The 18,929-nt window shown below is 37.3% G+C and overlaps 1 protein-coding gene across 15 annotated transcripts in view; it reads right to left on the reverse strand.

Moving 5' to 3' along the window:
* MEF2C (myocyte enhancer factor 2C) overlaps nt 1-18,929 on the reverse strand; it is a 232,453-nt gene that overhangs the window by 165,553 nt on the left and 47,971 nt on the right. The window contains exon 1 of one of the 15 annotated variants that reach the window (XM_075271105.1): nt 16,438-16,730. The exons of the other annotated variants lie outside the window; for them this stretch is intronic. The gene's annotated coding sequence lies outside the window, so the exon portion shown is untranslated. Of the gene's footprint in view, nt 1-16,437; nt 16,731-18,929 lie in introns of those variants that run through there. 15 annotated transcript variants of the gene reach the window in all.

An 18,929-nucleotide genomic window follows, 5' to 3' on the forward strand; every position in this document is an offset into this window, starting at 1 on the left:
TTTCAATTATTTACATTACAAAACTGGTGTAAGAAACATTTACTCCAGCTCCTAGTTAGGATAGATCTCTTATCTTGTTGTATGGACTTCACATGATCCCCTACAATTATTGAGAGCCCTGAGCATTGTAATAGTTGTTGCTCATCTGATACCACTGGTCCATAGAATAAGACCATTGTATGAAAAACATGGTTAATGTATGTCTCCTTATATGTATCCATTTATCTATCTTGTCCATTAACCATTGCTTGTATGCTCTGTGACATAATGACTTTGTATGTTTACAAGCAATCCTATGGAAAACAACAGAAATTAAAAAATAAATAAAATAAAACTTCTGACGGACTCATCTGCCACATATGCAATATAATAAAAGGCTCATAATAGTGGATTGTGCTCTGGTACATATTTTGTGCTGGGTCAACAGAGCTCCAAGATGCTCCATTGTCTCACATGCAGTAACCAGGACTCACATTACTCATATTAGTTTGGATTTGTCTATCTGTAAGAATCACTACATGACAATCTGAGAGGCGGGGCTTCGATAAGGGGGCAGGGCTTAGGCCTCTTTTTGTTCTACTGTAGACAGCGCTTTGCAACAAGGCTCCTGCTCCAGCCAGTTGTTTGACAGCTACACATGGGTCAGTGGGGAAGATGGGGACATGGCTGATCTGGGACATACAAAAAGATTTCTAGATATTTTCTAATTTTAATTGTAATATAAGTTAAACTGGTTTATATGTTTATGCTTTAGTGGAACGTCATGTTTAAAATAGTGTGTAGATGTACATACATATATAAATATATATATATATATATATATATATATAATTTATTTTTTTTAGTTTTTGTCCACCATAATAAAAACCAGGACAATAACTACACCATATTTTTGTGATTACTCTTACACGTACTGTGTGATCTTTTGCCAACAGAAGCCATATAGGAAACTGTGTTACCATATGGTGTTAGGTCATACAATATACATGCCATAGCTGTTCCCTGGTAAATCTAGCTTAGGATATGACTGCAAGCATAAAAAGTAGGGCAAAGCACTGACTGTGGAAGAAAATCTGTAAAAAGTGACTGAAGCTGCGTGTTCTGACACATCCCTTTCACAAACTCAACCCTGTTAGTGACAGCAGAACAGATTGTGTGCATCTGCTGGGAATGGGCCAGCTGACACAGAAAAAATGCACATGTATACCTTGGCAGAACACATAACTAATGAAGAATAATTAATGCCCAGAGAGTGAAAATCCCTCCAAACTTTACGAGTTTGCAAACAGTCCGATGGTGTGTACTATTAGCACTCACAATACACCTTCATATCACCTAAATTAGCACTGAAGCTAATATAATGCCGGCTTGTGCTGTGACTTATAGAAACCATGCCATGCTGCGATTATTAATAATGGCACATTGTTAGTTTTGGTGGCTTTCACATAATGGACTGTGTGCTGTATAATTTAGCATTGCTACACAAGGTGAAGTATTGACATGAGGGCTTCATAGTTTCTCTCCTTGGAAATGCTTTGCCTAAAGCAAGTAAGGAAAAAAAAATAAGAAAACGACGGTTTAATTATTTAGGATTTTTGTTGAGGAATCTTATCTTTGACATGGCTGTGTAATAACCATAGTCCTAGAGTGAGTGGCAAGTGATGTGCATGGATGAAGACTTATGATGGTGCAATAAAAATGTGGGGAGAAAAAACAATTAGAAATAAAAAGTAAAATAAAAAAATAAATAAGGCAAAAATATACTACTATTATTTACTTAGTTTAACTTTCTTCCATGCATGTCTTCTGTGCTGAGTACTCTCAGTATTTCTTATTTCCATGTGCATATATACTGTATTTCTTACAGTACAGGGGAGTGTGAACAAGAAGGGGACAGCATGCTCCGTGTTTTCTAAATTCATTCCATATTGTCCAAACAATAGGGGTTTCACCTTAATATATAGGCAACTGGATTTTACTAGTGACTGGCGATTCTCACAAGATGAATATTTGCAAGACACCCGCAAGTTTTGGATTTTTTTTTTTTTTTTTTTTTATAAATGTAGATTGTGCACCCCATATAGGGATCACAATGTACTTTTTTTTTTGTTTCCCTATCAGTATGTGTTTGCAGAATGGGAGGAAATCCACGCAAACACAGGGAGAACATACAAACTCCTTGCAGATGTTCTTCCTGGTGGGATTCAAACCCAGGACTCCAGCGCTGCAAGGCTGCAGTGCTAATCACTGTGTTGCCCCTACAAGTTTTGGATTTGACCAAACATGCCTGGTCCATACTGGAAGTGCTATGATTATACTGTGGGCTTTCTTCAGATCCCAGAATTTAATAAGCAGAGGGCACTGGTAGATACGGGTAGATATGGTGGTGGAGACAAATAATAATTTCTCATAATTCATGGGTGACAAACTTCAAAAATTTAGAGTTCAGCTGAAACCAAAAATTTTGGAAAACTCATAGTGAACTTAGCTTGTTACAAAACAGATTGCTCGTCCCTAAGTGTTACCAGTCCCTTTAATAAAGGTGCGGTCCCGCACAGTCTGACACTGAGCATTGCTAGGACTGTGTCACCATGTGTAGGAACTACAAGAACAATAAGCATTGAACATATGGGTTAATGAATATGTGTGACAAGTGCCAACACTGTCCTGGAAAATCTGTGGCTATTGGGAGAACTAATGAGCAGTTGTCAGACAGAGTCTCATGAGTTTGTACAATGCTTAGCTAATGTATGGAACGTATAATATCCTAACACCAGCAGTCTCTAAGCCATGGCTCTGCAACGTATATAAAACTACAACTCCCAGCATGCTCTGACAGGTCGACTCTAGACAATTACCAGAATTTCATGAACTCATAACCTCTAGATATTAATCTTAAGGTTTATCTAGCTTTGCTTTTGGATATCAGATAATAGTATACATAACATTATAAGCTTTCTTACAGAAGGAAAGTGATCAACTCACTAGTGCCACCCATTGGAAGTAGTCAATGTTCAACCTTTTAACGCTTGACTAATATTCCTAACCGTATTACAAGGGTTGTCAAATGGTCTCCAATAGGTGGCACTAGCGAGTCAGCTTTCTTCCTTGCAGAAGAGAAGTAATTTCCCTATCTCTTTCCCATGGGGCATCACCAATAAGCCTCACCGATGGGTCTCCTTAACAAGTCCACCCCACTCCTTAAACTAAGGGCACCAGGTACACAATTCTACACTTCAGCCATGTTGTAAAACCAGTTCTACCCTGTTACTGCTGAGGTTCAACAACTTCAATTAAGTCAATTCTGCTTCCGCTAAACCACAGGATTTTCCTTATATAGATGCAAACCATAAAAATTCCTCTTTCTGAATGCTTTATATAAGGGTGAAGCCAGTATTTAGGGGAAGTCATGACCTTTTCAACATTTTCCTATACTTCAATAATATAAGCTTTCACCTGACATTAAGGTTTATTTATTTTCATACAAAGCCAAAGAAAATGTTTATGTCTGGCATCTTTAAAGCCGGTGGCTTATTACAAGTGGTATCTTATTACTAATAAAAATAATTACATGAAGCTCATAATACTTTACCTGTTCAGAAGTTATTAATAAGCGCCAGATACATAGAGCTTCATCTATACCCGGCACAAGGAGCCTTTTCAAATGCACAGAGACTAAGGAACTTATTAATTACTTCTGCCTACAGTAATACTACTTAGCTGAAAAGTAGGCAAATATTAAGAGAAAACACACATGGACATATATACTAGAGAGAGACGAGAGCGGGGCATTGGCTATTCCTGCCCTATATGATATTGCATTATTAGGGCGGTTTTGCACAAGGCTGTTTTTGCAGCCAGAATTGAAATATAATAATAATAAAATTCATTTCTTTTCCAATAATTCTGTTTGTGAAACCCATAGACTGCTTCATGATGGGGCGGTAATACTCCCCATAAGTCGAGGACGTTTACAACATAAGATAAAAATAACATCATAAGGATTGTAATACTGAACTATGAAAAACCAGAAAAAGTGAAATCATAAAAAACAGAAGTAACAAGGTACCTTTTGAGTTGCAGTATTGACCTTGAGGTTTTCTTTTCTGATCAGTCCTACCAAGACTGTCTCTTGTTAAGTAAAAAAAATTACAAAAAATTGAGCCCTGCAAGCCCACAAAAAGATCCGCCCCGTTCATCTCAGTCGTGCCGAATTAGCATTTACTGGTTTGACTCATAAGTATAAGAGCACGCGATTTAGCGATCCGTGGAACAACATGGTGGACAACGGTATTACTATAAATGGGTGAGGTTTTGGGATGTGCAGGTGCTGTATTGTGTGACCAGCAATAAAACATGGTCTATATGTGTGCCGCATTTCCAAGACTGACCACAGACATGTGCATAGAACTCACTTCTTCGTGGTCAGTCATGATGTGGTGAGTTCCTGAATGGCCCGATCACTACTGGACTAAACTCGCAGCTTTATATTAGTGTAGTACAGTAGAGATCAGACCATTATGGGGCTCACTACAATATAACTGACCACGATGCAGTGAATTCTATGCACATGGCCGTGGTCAGTCCAGGAAATATGGTACATACATGGATCATGTTTTCTGGGTGGAACACGCATGGCCACTAGATCAGAATCACAAGGACCTAATATGAGCATGTTACAATAAAACACACACATCAACCCTCTCCATACATTTCAATTGAACAGATCACTGTGGACCCCTATAGTGATTCATATTCTGTCCAGCAGTACCAAAGAGGGTCCGGTGTGATGTCCATAATAAAGATTTGAAAGCCTCACCTATAATAAAGCGTTAGCATTTCCTCTTTAAAGATGATAATGCGTATATAAATCACAGATAGAAAATAATGAACCAATATATATTGGGTTGATGCAACTATGTTACATGTAGATCTTGCGCCCACATGGTCCCTATTTAACGGAGGTATTTTTCAGTTTATTTTGCATACTGGCATCATATTGCAGTACAAGGTTTCAACCTACGCCTCACATTGACTCCAACCAAGATCCCATCACAGAGAACATGTAATTCCCCTACTGTTTCAACAGAAGTGGCCCGATAATATAGAAGAAGACACTGTCATAACCACCTTCAGCCTACAAGTAGGATTTTTACTCTCAGTACTAGCAAAATTCTACATTAGAATTTCCTGAATTTATTCATAAATCAGAAACACCAAAACTTTGTCACAACATTTGCTGTAACCTTCAAGGATTTTCCTTATTTTTTGCTGAAAGTAAAGAGATGTGTTACTGGGCTGCCTGGAAAGGTCAGCCAAATTCACATGTAACTTTTAGCCTCCTGCATCTCCACCTAATGGAATTTGTGATTCAAAGGGATGGTCGTCTCGCTGCACCCAATTTGCACTTCATTACGAATGAGAGGTACAAATACGAGATTACTTGTGGTAGATGAAGGAAAATTCAGACAGCACAGCACCCTCCCATGGAACGAGACCTCTTTAATAAAGGAGCAGCTTTCTTCCACTGGTCGCATGACATGTAAGGGATGGAACAATGACCTTGTCATTACTGAGATTTCAATTTTTAATGTGGTAAAATGACGGAGGATAAAAGCTAAAATTTCACAGTGGAGAATTACAATTAGGCTGCAATAAAGTTCTCTGAAGGAAAAACTATCCTATTATATTTCACAGTATTTCTTCACTTTTTAACACTTAAAAGTTATGACCTATGGAGACCTATGGTGTTTTCGGACTCATGTACAGAGGCGTCTTCCCTTTACTTAACTCAGATTTGATAAGGGCTCGAATTTCACACAACACAAATACAGTACAAAACTGCAACATGTTTGCAAAACCCTTATACCTGGTGATCAAACCTAGATAGATATAGGATTTACATTTACCAAAGGTATCTAAAAGTAAGCATCTCAGAATGCCACATAAGTCAACCATAGTGTCCAAAGCCATATAGGTAGATAGATCAATTGGCTTTCTCTGAAATGGTTCCTACCCCATGAGTGTGTGCATTCACATATCTGAGATAGGGGTATAGACTACAAGCCCGATATCTTGTGACCCAATATCTCAAAATCATGTTTTTTTTTTTAAATTGGGTCATCTTGTGCTATACACTTTTGAATGCAAAAGGAAAGATATGGAAGACCACATGAAGATACACGCACCAATGTAGTATGGCAGTCTTAACTTGTACATTACATTACTGCCTTTCGATAATAGGGAAAAATGGATTCTACATTGAATATAATAGAACAATATAAAGAGATAAGCTATGGGTTAGGGAGTTTCCTATTACAAAACCATATTTGCTCAGTGTTAAAGACCTATATCAAAGTATTTTATCCTACTTCTGTCTTATACAGTATGAAAGAAATCTGACCCCATATTTTGCATATCTTACATGTCTTGTATTAGGAATAATAGTAATGCATATAGAGATAGATGATAGTTTTGAGTGAATAAAAACTAACACAAGACTGACCATGGTCATTCCAAACATTTTTTTTAGAATATCCTAGAAAAACTCTAGATCCACTTACTATAGATGTGTCCAGCCATAACCAAGATAATATCTCAGGAATCCAATTCAATACAATATCACAAAAGTCTTGATAGCCCCACATCTACTACCCAACCCCCAAGGATTGGCTCACATGGACACAGATTATGTTGTATGAGAAAAGCCAAACTTGTAACGTACGTATCTGGACATGTCCAGCCAAGACGTCAGGTAAGGACATTATTCCTTAGTCTATTACAATAGGGTGGATTCACATGCGGCCAGTTGCAAAACGTTTGCAACAAAATTTGCTATGTGTCAGTTGGACAACAAGACACCAGGCAAGAAGGGACAACAAGATTTTTCTTGTATTTTCCAAACTAATTGTGTTCTTCAATCTCTCCAGCAAATAACACTTGACCACACCTCTCGTAAACCTATCCAATCTATTGTCAATGAAGTAAACAAGTTTATAACTACAATCCTAGTCATGACAAATACCCCTGAGAACACGAGTAGACATATCAATTATCTAGGTGGCGTCAACTATACTGTGATACTTTCTTCACAAACACCATGTAGTGATTGCAGAAAATAATACTTTATATCAGTATATAAGTAAACCATGTGAAATAGGATTTGCTCTTCAATACAAATCTTATTTCGCAAAAGAATTTCAGGAATATTATGTATTCCATATTTAATCGGTACAGTGTCATATGAGTACAACTGGGTGCTTGAAAAAACTCCACCTTGTAGCATTACATGTGATGTTCCAGCAATGACTGTCCTGTAGTATTACATTCAGTCATGTACCCCCAACCTTGGTGGGCAGTACTTCACTCTCGGACTATTGTATATGGGTCATGCTTGTTCTACAAGGTTTCCATCGTACCAGTTAGTTCAATATACAAAATCAATAAAGAAACAAAGCTAAATTGGGTTTACTTTGGGTACTTTTACAATCTATACATGATATCTAGTCAAATGGCTAAATAGATTGTATTACAATGAGAAGTAGTAAAACATATAGCAACATGATGCAAGTTTTCATCTCACTCTACATTTACCAAAGGTATCTAAACGTAAGCACCTCAGAATGCCACGTAAGTCAACCATAGTGTCCGAAGCCATATAGGTAGATCAATTGGCTTTCTCTGAAATGGTTCCTATCCCATGAGTGTGTGCACTCACATATCTGAGATATGGGTATAGACTACAAGCCCGACTGGCACAATATGGTTGACTTCATGTGTGTGCAGTGATAGAGATCAGGTCAGAATATAAAATATATATATAAAAAAATACACAAAGGCCCATGTGCTATTGGTATTACTGTCGTAGTTCTTTTTATACAACACTTTTGACGTCTTAGATACAGACATCCTAAAATATTGCTAATACCTGACTCAAACTTTTATGCTCTCTTTTCAGCATTCTAGACAAGATATCACAATAAATATACACTAAAATAACAACATTTTCACAAAAAATGTCCCTTTCCGTTTTACATTTTTAACATCAGGGTAATTGAAACTAAGACTAGCAGCAATAAAATGTAATAATCTAATATATATATATATATATATATATATATATATATATATATATATATATATATAATGACTATACTCCCATTTCTATGCTGCCATCCTATACTGTCCTGTTATAGCTTAAACCATTCCAACCACCAATATATGTTATATACGTAACATTTATTACAAAGCTAATACAGAAATGTTATCCAATATGACTGCACTGAACACGTCATATAATAAACTAATAAAAAGGAAACAGTCACACTATAAATCCAGTATCAGAAACAAAGGCACAAATGTGAAAGACTCTCTAAATGACAAAGAAAACTTAGAACTGGAGGAATAACCAAGACCACAGTCTGTGCCAAAGAGTATGTGAGAAATTACTTACGACATTAACTCCTAGATATGGTTTTCATTTCAACCTATCAAAAACTATTTAGCTAAACTAAAACTTCATCAGTTCTCTCTTGGTTTCCCTTTATTGACTGATCAGTTCCTCCCATGGCCCTGCATAATATTCAGTATCTTTAGCTACGGCAGGATTATTAAATATTATTATTAATAAAAAAAAAAATAATCTGTTTTATTTGAAATTATTATTATTTTGTTGTATTATTTTTTTCATTTTTAAACGAGATTTTTAAATCTAAAGGATTTAAGTTAAAAAAAATATAGTTTTGAATCAAAAAAATTAAAAAATAAAACAATCTTTTTAAAGGCATGAATATGCCGGAGAGAGATTTGTAACCTACCTATACGTAAAGTCGTAGCAGATTATGCAAGTGTCTTTCTAAATTTATGAGCTGACAATATGCAAAATGAGCATCTGCATGGGAGCCCATTAAAAATCTGCATTATCATATATGTATATGTGACCTAAATACTCAGACCTATACATTAAAAAGCACAATGGATGGCATGCCAAAGTTTTCTAATTACATTCATTTACTAGGCAGCCATACAAGCAGCAGCCAGGCAAAGCCCTCATTTTATGTCACTTGAACTTTTTATCCATTGTGGAGATGAAAGCGAGTGATTTTTGCAGGTGAAGGATGATCTCACCTTGCGCTGGTATAGGAGGGAACATATCGGGTCTTTGAAGTGTGAATTAAATATGTTATTGACTTAGTTCTGGAAGGATCACTGGCAGATAAATCTATCGCTTTAGAAAATGCTTCATAACTTATCCCGGGGTATAGAGAGGTAGAAAGAGTATAGGTGAGTGTCACAGGAGACACCGGGCTATAGAAGCAACTACCAAAAATCTGGTGTTAGTCTTAGATTTCCTTTTGTTTTAAGTGCTAAAACTGCAAACTCATCTGTGCTATTCTGTATAATATTATATTCACAGAAATAAGTTGATCCATCTATTTTATATGATCTCTTTGTTAGAGTAAGTGTAACTGTAGAATATAGAGTATAGCTGCTATTGCCATGGGCTGCCTGTGCCACGCTATAGGGTCAATGCTTCATTTTGTTGCTACCAGCTGCTAAAAGGGAAGGTGCACATCTATCCATTTAGGAAATGCTATTCACAGCAAGAAATAACTTCTTAAAGATCTGCACGTTGCATTAGCTCTCATGCCTCTTCATAAAATATAAGTAAATCTCTTACTTTGCCTTTGTCTCCATGAAATCTCAGAGAGATGGAACTACTGTGTGAGTGGATGATGCTGTAGGCTACTGTACTTGACTGGGTCTAGCTGATCACTGACAAAGGGACGGGTACTTATAGGGTTGACCATGGACTGGTACAATAGCAAACAGTGCTATTACCCTGGGGACTAGCTGATAGCAGCCCTGAGCTTGTAAAAACAAATTGCCTATCCCTGGAGGGATCTCAGTAACTTTTAGAAGCTCGACCTCCCAGAAGACCAGACCCAACTGTACACAACTCAATAATTCATATGGAATTTGGAGGTGACAACAGCTCTTGTTGTTTTGTACAATCTCAAAGGCAAAAAACCTGAATGGTTGGGAGGATTTGTTATTTTCCCCAACTGCCTACAGCAATTGAGTCTTGGAGTCCATAGCAGCTGAGGCCAGAAGTCAATGCAAACTAAGATCCCAGGTCAATAGCAACTAAGTCAAACCAGTGATAGAAATGTAGTCCATCAGTCTAAAGTATCTTAGACATTAATGCCAAACAAGTCCATCAGTCCACCATTATATAGTAGCCAAGCCCATTGGTCTACAGCAACTTAGTCTATCGTGATATGGTAACTGAATCCATTGGTCTATAATAAGTGAGTCCATCAATCTGTAGCAGCCAAGTCCCCAGTTCTATAGTATCTAAGTCCATTTATCTATAGCAACTAAGTCCATTGGTCTATACTAACTGATCCTAACTCAACCTTCAGTACGCTAGCTGTTGTAAAACTACAACTCCCAGCATGCATACTTGTTCTGCTGTTCTTTCAACTCCCATGGAAGTGAATGGAGCATGATGGGAGTTGTAGTCTCACAGCAGCTGGAGAGCTGAAGGTTGCTGACCCCTACCCTATTGCAACTAAGTCAACCTGTCTATTGGTCTATAGCAATTGACTCTAACCCTCTATAGCAACCAAATCTATTAGACTATAGCATTCCCTTCTAATAACTAAGTTCCAGCAACTGAGTCCAATGGTGTATACTAACTGAGTCCAGTAGTCTGAAACAATAGAGTCCAACATTGTGTAGTACCAATCCCAGGAGTGTATGATTTATACTGTAGTAGCCAAGTCCATACTGTACAGTAGTCTATACCAGCAGCTTAAGTCAGTCGTCTATAGCCAAATCATTCTGATGTCTGGTTTGTGTGTAGCATGGTCATGCAAATACTATTCTATAGTCAGTAGACTTTACAAATGTGTTCACTATGTACGGATAAATGGGCCTCATGTTCCCTAAAATTATTTACTTGCCACTAGAATGGGCACCTTACCAGCCTGAACAAGTGAATACCCGGTTTTGTTGCCTCTGCTGCGTCTACCGAGGTAGTTTGCCTAATACAAAGGGATCGGCTATTTACAACAGATTATGGTGCCATAAACTCTATATAGTAGATTAGGTTACCTATAGCCTCAAGTGCTGACCTTAGACCTAATACTAAAGGCAAATTTCCAATATTAGTAAACAAGTGTAAAATACTATACCTCCTAGTTATATATACATACACTCCAGAATACATGTCTGTTGACAATTTTGCCCTTTTGCAATGTAATCCAATCTACGCTGCTTATTACCTACAGACCTGTATACAATTAGGAGTGTTTAGATTACATGAAGACTATTGTGCAGGCAATGAGATCATGAACATTACAAGTTCCATAAATCATCCATGTATGCAAACCATATGAAGGACCGGCTGCACACTGACATTTGTTGTGAGTCTATTGTTGCTGGCCTTTCAGTGCACACATGGTTGCTCATGCTGAAGATGTGCTTAGTGGTAAACTTATGACGATGCAGAGGGGTGGGGGAGGTGGTGTTACTCTACCTCCAAAATATCATTACAATATGCATTCACTTTCATTGGTGGCAAAGTTTAAAATCATTTATGGAAGGTTCTGTGTGGTGTATGTCGCCATAGTGTGCTCTGATACTATACCGTCCAGTCATGTCCAGTGTGGAATGGACTTCGGATACATATTCCTGCGAGACCTGGTATCATTAGAGCTCCCAGTATATAGATGTAGCAGAGCTAGGCTGGTTCTTTTGGACAACATGTTAATAAACAATATCCTTAAGCCTGAAGGCTCATGTACAATATCTAGCAATAACAGAACAAAATCAGCTCTGCTATATCTGCATTCATGCCAATGAATCACTAATCTCACGTATGATGCTACCTTGCGTATCATCCTGGTATGTGAACTGCAGGACATATAAACTTGTACTTTATCAAAAATTCCAACTCAACGTAGCCGTAAAATGGTTTTTACAATTAAATAAAAAAAATGTGGTTCCCCAGCATTATAGACGTGACTGCTGATCCATGAACTGACTCAAAAGACTCTTGATAACAATACTAGCTATAATAGATGTATTAAACTATATGTAACTGATATCCCCTTAATAGTAGGAGTTAACTCTTCTAGTAGTCAATACGAAACCTACATATAAAGAACAACTCACACAAACTCCGAACTGTAACATTGTAATAACTTTACCTAAGGACAGAACATTCTATATAATAGGGCCGGATGCTAAATACCATGGGTTCGGACTCATATGGGTCATATATTCTAGGGGGACACATTAATTTCAGAAATAGATGAAAGATAAAAGAATAAGAAATTGCAGTTTTGTAAAAAATACATGAAAAAGTTATGCCTGGAAGAACGGAATACAAGGTCCATAAATCAGAGAAAATCCCATAACATCTAGAAGATAATAAAGACCAGGCAGATAAGTAACACGATTACATGTAAACAGTTCATTGGCCTAATATCATTCTACAAATACAATGTAACTGAATATTCTTCCTATCCTGTGGGGTCATTAGTATTAGTCAGCGCACGACCCTGTCTAACCAATTCCTGAATTTTAGCAAATATCGTCCCTTCCAATACTAGTCATAGTTTACATATACGTCTATGTTAGTGAATAGATATTAAATGGAACGTACTTTTATCAAATATTAACATGTTTTTATTGTATGCCACTTTAGATTTTTAGCACATTGTTATTGTATGACACCTCACATATTTTAGGTTTTATGAGCTGGATCTATTGTGTTTAACATGCTTTTATACTACAGATGATAAACTATAGGCAAGTCCCAAACTCTTAGTACTGGACTGGTCAATATTGCAACATATTACACGTGTTAAATACAGATTAAATCTCATGAAGGGGAATATTTAGGATGATAACAGATTAGACAGTTCCGGATTAGATATGAGAGTCTGCGAGGAGAATAACATATGTAGGTTAATTAAAGACATACATAGATGGCTTCAATGTAGCAGATGAGTTGGAAATTGTTCAATATTTGGATACATGATAATAACTGTTCTTTTTTGTCTTACATTTTGGCAAGAGGTAGATTAAACCAAGATTTAAGAGGGATCAGTCTTCCTAAGGCTATAATCAAATAACCAAGGAGTGTGCATAGCATGTGGAAGAACTCTCAGATCTTATCTGTGGTCGATCAGAGTGACAAGTGAACTGCTTAATCCGTCTGTTATCCGGAACACTACACTGTGTTACCCCTGCCCCTTCTACTGGACCAGACACAAACCTCATTACATTTCATCGAAATAACAGATTCCAACCCAACTCTATGGCTCTCCAGTCAACACAGAAGAGAGGCGAAGGTGCCATAGAAGAGACATTAAATATTTATCACCTGACCTAAAGCAAGAATCCGCCTGAAGATAAACTTTAAAAAATACATATATACAGTTGTAGCAGGGCTGTATGTCAGCGTCTCATCGTCATATCATAATATATTACTAGTGCTGTTCTAAGGAACTGTAGACTAATCCTCTTAATCTCCTTAATGATCACATTGGGCTTCTTTCTCCCTTATATGACAAATTCAGCTCTGCTATGTCTATAGCGATGTATAGATGTGCTTCTTTAAACTTTGTTTTATAGGAATCACATTATTTTATATTAAACCCATGAAAATGTCCTGTCACATAGCAAGTCTACTTAAGTAGCCATGCCGTCTGCCATCCTGCCAAGCAAAGTCATTTAAGTCAGATTAACTTTTGTGTGTTATGTTGTCTGATAACAACAATGGCTGGATCTCTTACTTTCATGGCATCTAACTGGTTTAAGCCGACAACATAATAAGCATTAACCCACATTAATATTACCGTTAACCCCATCTATTATTAACAAACAACTGCATTTATAGTGGATTTGAGCAGTGACAGGGTTACAAGCAGATGTCCTGTCTACCTTCGCTACACGTTGCAAACACATGAAGGGACTTTTGAAAAGTTAGTTGTTAAATGAGTTGTCAATAGGAGTCTTCTAAGAAGCCATTTACATCTGTGTATAGTCATGTATTAGCTTTACACTGTCCGCTTATATGAACAGGGCTTTTTATTTTATTACTGTTGTGTATTAAAACTTTGTTGTTCTAATATGTGTAATATATTGTGTATCTCACATGTTACCGAGTCATAGAAGATAATAGTAATATATAATAAATAGTAATATTCATATCAGTCTGTTTAATTATATATTCATATCTAGTGTCTACCTATCCATATCTATCTATCTATCTATCTATCTATCTATCTATCTATCTATCTGTCTGTTCATATCTATCTATCTATCTATCTATCTATCTGTCTGTTCATATCTATCTATCTATCTATCTATCTATCTATCTATCTATCTATCTATCTGTCTGTTCATATCTATCTATCTATCTATCTATCTATCTATCTATCTATCTATCTGTCTATCTGTCTGTCTGTTCATATCTATCTATCTATCTATCTATCTATCTATCTGTCTGTTCATATCTATCTATCTATCTATCTATCTATCTATCTATCTATCTATCTATCTATTGATCCACTTTTATCTCTCTATCTGGATTTTATATAAAAGTAATCAATGCATATATCATCATGTAAAACTGTTATACACCCAAAGTGGTTTAGTATGATTGTGAAATAATTTACTTATAGGTGTTATTAAATATTTTGTGGTATGGCATGCAAAGAATAATAATCTGTCTATATCTATCTCCTATCTATCTATCTATCTATCTATCTATCTATCTATCTATCTCATATCTATCTATCTATTTTGTATTTATCCTTCTATTAACAATATTATCTATCCATTTTACACCTAACATCCTATTAATTCTATTATCTATTTTGTATCTATCTTCCTATCAATTCTATTATCTATCTATCTATCTATCTATCTATCTATCTATCTATCTATCTATCTCCTATCTATCTATCTATCTATCTATCTATCTATCTATCTATCTGTCGTCTGTCTGTCTTTCTATTCCACTTATGGCCTGTCATGTCAAACCATTTTAATGCCTTTTTATTTCTTGCTTATTATTCTATGCACGCGTAGACCACATGTGCAAGAAATAGTACTGAAATTAAGGCCGAAGACCTAAATGCCATACATTCCTGTACTTTTTAACACAGCACAAGTCCTTGAGTCCATAAGCGCAGGATGTGACTGTAGTGTGATGTGTCTGATCACAGGTGCTTATAGTGTCCAAGGCTGCCAGGATTTCAAGGATTATACTTATCATATAAACTATCTCTATAAACTTCTTATGCCAGTCTCCACACTGCACATCCTACTGTTACAAAACCTTTTTTTCTTTTTAAGTTGTCTCTCTAGATAAGTTGATGATTCTAATGCTGCGACTACGATCACTGATAGAGGTCAATTAAAAAAAAACAATACAAAGTAAAAACTTTCTACTGTAGTAGTAATGAATGGCCATGTGATGAGTGTGGCCGGTGCATGTTGTCTCCATATGTAGGGCTGTTGTGCGAGCGTGTTTGTGTGTACCGTACTGTAAGTGCGCTTCCTCTTTTGCTTCCAACAAATGAACAAACTCACTTTTAACTAAGCTCACGCAGCAATTTGAAGCTGGAAACCTGAAATAAAACATGACATGCTCCTTCAAGCATATAAATCATTCAAAGTTTGGTTTCACTATCATCAGTATGTATTATTTAGCATGTGTGGTGTTTTAAGGTTAAGAATGAGGTTAATACTTGCAGGAATTGAGAGGACAAGCTGTGGCTCTGCTGATTGCAATTTTACTGCCTAATTACAATAGTATAATGCACTTCGGATGAAACCCTCTAATAAATGGCTATGGTTCCTGAGGCTGTGTATTTATTAAGAGCTCAAGTGGCAATAAGTGACCTTTCCCTGACATCCGAGTTGTCACAATACTAATGTCAAGTTCTGTACGACTATAGGAGTATCTGTTATTGAAGGCTCCTAATGAAACAGGCATGGATCCTCAGCAATGACAGGCACTGTTCATATCCTGTAGGAAGTAAGTGTTATTGCTACAATGTACTTATGCAACCTGATCTGCTTTGGAAAATGATAAACTGGATACAAGTAGAACAAGGTCATGGCTTGCTGTGAAAAGTCCAGAGCAGCTACAGATGTAGCGGAGCTGGATTTGTCGTTTAACCCTTTGGCGTGCAAGTTCATAATATAACACAGCGTTATGTGAAAGCGCACATAGATCACCAAATGACAAACTCAGCTCTGCTGTATCTGCAGACTATGGCACTTTACAAAGCAAAGCGTAAAAAAAGTGCCCCCACTTTAAACTTTTATGCCAAACGCTGGCCTGCACTAGTTCAGGAAATGAAGGAAGAGAAAACGTTGGGGATGACATCTCCATCCCATGGCTGTACTTACGTTAAGGCATCTGCTGCTCTTAGTAGCCCTTGAAATGTTCTACGGTCATTGGATTAATGATGAGAAGACAGAAAACTGGCCTCTTCTTACTTGTGAAGCTTGAGTAGTGTATGTCTCCACTGAGCAGGAGCTCTCAACTCAATCCAATATAGTGGGCAGAGGGTGTCTGTGTACAGGCAGGAAAGTGGCTCTGTGCTGCCAGTATGAGAAAGTAAACCGAGTCGTCCTGTAAGCGTCCAGGAAGGAAGTGACAGGAGACGAATAGGAAAAAAGGAGCTCTAAGCCTTTGTAACATGGAGAGGAGGAAAAAGGCAGTGGATTTAAAACTGAGTGCCTGGCGAGGTGTCGTTTTCTTACCTCCTCCTCTCTGTCTTCTTTCTTCCTCTCCCTCCCTCTGTCTTCTTTCCAGCCCTGATCACTCCCCCTCTTCTGCTGCTGCTGCTGCACTCCCCTCTTCTTCTTCTTCTTCTTCTTCTTCTTCTTCTCCTCTATCCTCCGCTGAATAGATCGCTTCCTATTTTTATCTCCACTCTACCTTGCCTTTATTTTCCTCAGCCCTGTCTCCTTTATTATATGTTTTTAATCAACCTGTCTGCTAATTCCTCTTTCCCCCTCTCGCAGCCTGTCCCACACTCACAAAGCATTGCCAGAGCAATAATCACTTTCACTCCTGGAAATGGAGAAGTGCTATATAGTATATGGGGAGGCCCCTGGAAGTGCAGCAGCAGCCTGAGGATTTTTATTAAAACAAACATATACAGCTCCTCACCTCCAGCCTCAACTAGATTGATAAATTACTCCGCTCCACTACTTTAATTATGTATATGGGATGCAAAATAAATCACCCGACTGCAGCACCTCAATCAAGCACTTTTAAATGATAATTGCGTCTGGGTGAATCAATCTTTTCATTTCTGACATTTTGCTAATTTTAGTTTTGCCGTGGTAATGCTATGCCAGGCGGAGCCCTAATGACAATTCTGCTCCTCGCACAATTACTCCACTGACTAAGAACTCTACCTGGAATCCGAGACGCCTTCCCCCTCGACCACGTTCACACTTGTGCAGTACTGGAGCGGAGTGCTGGTCACTGCTCTGATGTACGGAACTAATAAAGACAAATGAGCAAAGCAAATGTAACACTCACACAATGGGATGTATTTGGGTGGTGGACGCTGATTTTGGCATAGGGTACATAGGGTTTTTATATAAGGTCATCCTCCGCCCCTATCTGCCAGACATCATGGACATGGTCACATTGTACATTATAAAGCCATAGAGGTCATGGACACTGTGGCATTTTTCATCAAGTGCCATATTATTTGCCCCTAGGGAATAACAAACCTGAAGGGGACATCATATGGGGACACTCCAAGTGCTTGTAGTCCAATGCAAATGGCTTTGCCATGTATCTTAAAGGGAACCTACCATCACAATTCAGCCTTAAGGCCATATTCACACAACCATGGATAAAAATGAGCATGAAAAACTGTTTTTTTCACAGCGTTTTCCTATCTATCTGGGACTCATTTTCACAGATCCTTCATAGGTTTCAGTCTACTGAGGAATCCACGAAAATGTGTTTTTCAAAAATTGCGTCAACTGGCCTTTATTCCTGTTTATGCGAATAAGGTTGTAATCGCCACCATATTTTTATTGTAATAATTTCCTAAAGATTTCTCAGTCTGCAATATCCTTTGCAGTATAAAGAAAAAAATGAGGTTATAAAGTAGCAGTCCTGTATGTAAATTAGTGCTGAAGAGTCATGTGGGCGGGGCTTGAATGATATCTCACAACCTGAAAAACATCAGTATGAGCCAGCTTTGGTACATACGCAGTGAAGTAAGGTGTAAAGACCTGGACTTTATCTGTGTATTGAGTGAGATGTTGTCAAAGCTGGCTTGTAATGATATATCTCAGCCTGTTGGGCAATGGGCATCAGTCAAGCCAGGACAGCATTTTTCGATTGGAGATTGTGCCCGCCCACATGACCCTTTAAGGGTACTTTACATACAATGCACACTAGTTTATAATCTTATAGTTTTTTTTCTTTATGTATTTATGCTTTTAGGTACATTTCAGTATGGTTAGAACATATTACTATTATATAACACTATAATCACGGAAATGTGAATGTCATTGTCCCTTTAAGGTTTATTCCCACATGGGGATTTGCTGCAGAATTTTTTTTTTTACAACTGTCCTATTTATGGAGTTAGCAGAAATCAATTCATATGCTGTAAAAATAATTCATGAATTAATACATGCCTGCAAAAAGTCCGTAATGTGTGAACATACCTGTCTTACAGAGCAAGACAGGTATGTGCTATACTTCTTTTCCATAACCCACAGCCCCCGTTTGGATCCATCTATTATAGTCAAGAGTCCTGTAGAATGTGCTCAAGAATTAATAAAAAATAATCACATAAATACATCTTATTGCTAATACAGGATATACAGTAAACGTGAACCTATATAGAAGAAAAGATCTG

The sequence above is a fragment of the Leptodactylus fuscus genome, chromosome 1 (assembly GCF_031893055.1).
Source record: "Leptodactylus fuscus isolate aLepFus1 chromosome 1, aLepFus1.hap2, whole genome shotgun sequence".
In the NCBI taxonomy this organism is placed as follows: Eukaryota; Metazoa; Chordata; class Amphibia; order Anura; family Leptodactylidae; genus Leptodactylus; species Leptodactylus fuscus.